The sequence below is a fragment of the Ursus maritimus genome, unplaced genomic scaffold, assembly GCF_017311325.1.
Source record: "Ursus maritimus isolate PB19 unplaced genomic scaffold, ASM1731132v1 scaffold_8, whole genome shotgun sequence".
Classification (NCBI taxonomy): Eukaryota; Metazoa; Chordata; class Mammalia; order Carnivora; family Ursidae; genus Ursus; species Ursus maritimus.
Genome location: NW_024426996.1, coordinates 59264993 through 59269513, shown reverse-complemented (window position 1 = coordinate 59269513; position 4521 = coordinate 59264993). Strand labels below are relative to the sequence as shown.

The following is a 4521-nucleotide window of genomic DNA, read 5'->3' as shown; positions in this document are numbered from 1 at the left end:
ACTAATATGTATTGATTCCTATCTCTCTGGTTGTACTAGAGAATATTGATTCATATGTTAAAAAAATTATCGACACCCTTATCACAGTGTTTCTGAAATTAATATTTTAACATTTTCAAGAAAGCACTAATCTATTCTATCAGCAGATTAATATTCTGACCTCAAAATTCACATTTGCAGAAAAAGGGTAGAGATTCTCTCTCAAGAATATTATAGAATTTTGTCTACTCCTTAACTTTTCCTCTTTCTGGGCAACCATCTGTCTTTTGTGTTCATATTACTGAGAATCTTCAGTGCTACGTGGAAAAATTGATAGATATTTGACATGCATGCTCAGAAAAGTAAAATATTTTTCTGTGTGATATAAGGAAAACAAAGCATTCTTCATATGATGGGCCTGGTTCTAGCCATCTATTATTAACTTACTTATTCTTATATTTATAAGTTTATACTTGGAAAACAGGTACAGAGACACTAGGAGATTTTATATAAGTAACAGCTAACAAGTGCTGGAGGTAAATTCTGAATCCAGGGAATTAGCTTCAGAGTCTCCTTTTTACTCATAACAAATAGTGTGTGTTATACTGAACAAATGTGGTGGTATTAAATAAATGCTTTCGTCACGGTGATGGTGGTGATGGTTTGTAGGTTTCATTGTTTTTTTTTTTTAATTAAGATGAGAATTATTTTAAAGAATTTATTTGGCTATGATTTAGTGAAATTATGAAGGAGGAGGAAGAGGAGAAGGAACAAGAGGAGAAGAAGAAAAAGGAAGGGAATAGGAAAATGAAGGAGGATCATGAGGAGGAAGAAGGGGAGGAGACATTACTCCCTGTCAACTAGAGCTAAACCAATGTTTGTTTATAGCTCACATCTTATATCAAGATTCAAAACTTATTTTTCATGCCCTATGTGATTAATAAACTGATAATTTCATACACTACAAAAACATACAGAGACCAGTTTAATGAATGAGTCTCAGAATTAGAGACCCTTAGAATCTCATGAAACCATTGTATTTGTCCCCATGATTGCTGATTCCATTAATCTTGTACTTATCCTTTTTGGCCTTTTCACATGATGATGAAAAAGAGTTCATAAAACATAAAACATCTAGCTCTGATTAACTCAATTTTGGCAGTGGACATCTTGCAGTAACAGTTTTCAGATATTTTGGGTTAATTACAGTTTTGCTGATGAAGACAAACTCACTTCAATCCTGATGGATTAGCTAGCATTGAGCGGAAGAAAATTCTGTTCTCTATACCAATCTAACCACAAACAGTCACATTGCATGCAGTGTGGTGGTTTTGGTGTGCACAGGGATAATAATAGGAATAGTTCAGTAAAATTTATAAGCTGACAAAAAGAAGAATGTGAAATAATTTGGTGAAGTCATTTTTAAGAGTCGAAGTGCTATGCCTCAAAACAACAACAACGTACATTGTGATATATGAAAACACATATAGAATGCTCGCTTGGGCAGCACATACACTAAAATTGAAACAATACAGAGAAGATTAGCATGACTAGCATGGCCCCTGAACAAGGATGACACACAAATTTGTGAAGTGTTCCATATTTTTTAAAATAAGATGAAATCAGAGAGGGAACACATACCATAGGAGACAAGGCTTAACTACAGGAAAGGAACTGAGGGTTGCTGGAAGAGGGGTTGGTGGGGAATGGGGTAACCGGGTAATGGGCATTAAATAGCGCACTTGATGTAATCAGCACTGGGTGTTACATGCAACTGGTGAATCACTAATGATACACTCTATGTTAATTAACTAAATTTAAATTAAAAAAAATATATAGGTAGATATAGATATATGTTGTGCTACTGTTTTTGCGTTATCACTTTTCCTATGCGGGTCCAACATGAAGAATCTGGAACCAAACTTGACCTTCTGAAGTCTTCTTCTCAAAGAAACACGTGATTGTCAGTCCATGCCTTTTCGTTGGTGGAATGAACTAGATTATTGCATAAACTGTTCTTGAGTTGAATTTCATTCTGTAGTACCATCTCTTAATCTGGCACAGAATCCTTTCCACTTTCCCTACCATCGTATATTGTGCATCTGTCAAAAACTTCCTCTTCTGCCAGGCTATGAGATCCTTAAGATTAGGGACAATGTCTAGTTATTTTTATAACCTTAATGTGTAGGATTCAATACTGCACAGAGTGGGTACTTATTAACTATGTGTTTAATCTATTTGAATACCATTTGCTTTCAAAATATCCTAAAAAGCAAATGTTAAAATATGGTTTGCAAATATACTTTACTAAAACAATATCCAAATATTATTAATTTAATTTAATTATATTTTATTTTATTTATTCATTCATTCAAAATATATTTGTTAAGAACGTACTAAGTGTCAGATACTGTGCTTGGCTTCAGAGACACATTGGTAAATAAGATATCTACAGTTGGTGGACTCAAAGAGCTTATCGTTTGTTAAAAAGGCATACAAGAATTTAAATGACATAGATAATGACCACCAAGTGTGATGTTTGTAATGATAAGAAAAGTATATTGAGCTACTGAACAATAATTAGAGGGATGAGCATTAAACACTTATGGTGGTGTGGTTTCTGCCCAAGAATGCCCCTCCCACCCACCTTTGCATACATCTGTCTTTGGAGGCAATCCTTCAATTTTGGAAGAATTGCATTAGAAAAAGCTGTTTTCATACAATATAAACAGCTTGTTGTTATAGTAGATACCATCAGAGATAGAAATTTGATCCAGACTGAGACAACCAGAATTTTCTACAAGTATTGGAACTAGGAAGAATAAGGATTGTATAAATAATGCTTCTGAAATGAGTTTGGCAATGCTAAGCACCCAATACATGAAGATAAAAATAAGACTAAATGCATTGCCAGGCATAATTTAGACTCAAGAGAAAAAATAGTTTCCAAAAAATTTTAAAGGCAATATACATAGGATTGCCTGGCTACAGATTCTTACATATATTACATCTCAACAGGAAATTGAAATTGTAAATGACCTAGAACACTTAAGTTGACCGAGTTTTGGGTTTTTTTTTTTAAGATTTTATTTATTTATTTATTTATTTATTTATTTATTTATTTATTTATTTATTTAAGCAAAGGGAGGAGCAGAGAAGGAGAAAGAGGGAGGGAAAAGGATCTTAAGTAGACTCCACGCTGAGCACAGAGCCTGACTCGGGACTTCATTTCTTCACCCTGAGATCATGACCTAAACTGAAACCAAGAGTTGGATGTTTAACTGACTGAGCCATCCAGGTGCCCCCACTTGACAAAGCTTTAAAAATATCTCTTAAAAAACTGGCTTGAAGTTTTTGAGTTGAAATTTCTATACAACAATCTAATTCTGGGTTATTCAGTCCCTTGGAGATGACCAACCCATAGTCAGTACTTAATAATAGTTGTCGAATTGAATCGAATCCAATTCCCAATATTGCTGACAAATTGTTGATAAGTTTTCCTAAATTTCAAAAAATATATAAGATGCAAAGTTAAAACTTTTTTTTTTTAAGATTTTATTTATTTCTTTGACAGAGAAAGACAACCAGTGAGAGAGGGAACACAAGCAGGGGGAGCGGGAGAGGAAGAAGCAGGCTCCGAGCTGAGGAGCCCGATGTGGGACTCGATCCAGAACGCCGGGATCACGCCCTGAGCCGAAGGCAGACACTTAACCGCTGTGCCACCCAGGCACCCCTAGTTAAAACTTTTTTGACATGGAAAATGTAAAGTGCCCAGTTTCTCATATAATTAGCATCTTTAACATTAAGAATTTTTAAAAAGTGACTCAAAATAGTGAAAAAAATTCCTCATTATGGTAGTGGTGGTGTAAATTATCACATTTATGGCAAGTAATTTGGCAAAAGCCTTAGCATTTTATAACATTCACATAAAAAATTTTATTTCTAGTTACTTATTTTATAGGCATAATTGTGGATATACTTAAGATAGAACTATAACGTTGTTCATTGCAATAGAGTTTGCAATAGAAAAATTTCTAAACAACCTAATAGTCTAAGAATAGGTAATTGATTGAATAAATTTTCATAGACTGTTACCATATAATACTATGCAGTCATTAAACATTATGTTGTGGAATAATATTTAATGGCTTGGAAAATGGTCATGAGGTAATGTTAACTCAAAAAGCAGATCACAAAATTGTGTGTAAAGAATAATGTCATTTAATTACCATATATATGCATATATATATGAAATACCTGGAGTGATTTTCCTTTCTTTATTCTCTTTTACTGCTTTTAATTTTTTTTCTTCAATGTCTACACTTTACTAGTTATGATGGCTGTAATATGGTAGGTAGCAGGCAGTCTCCTAATCACGATGCCTTAACATGGTAAAGATTCAGTTCTCACACGAATTGCACTGTTTGTTCAAGGGACTCTCTGAGACAATGTTCCTCCAGGGAGCCAGGGTGCTTTGGTTTTGTGGCTTCTTAATGTCAGCACATGTTCTCTATGACCACAAAGGTAAAGGAAGAGACCCTG

General features: G+C 34.1%; 1 pseudogene; it reads left to right on the top strand.

Annotated features, from left to right (window-relative positions):
• The first annotated feature begins 1470 nt into the window (after window positions 1-1470).
• Window positions 1471-1586, top strand: LOC121101596 (annotated as a pseudogene).
• The last annotated feature ends 2935 nt before the right edge of the window (window positions 1587-4521 follow it).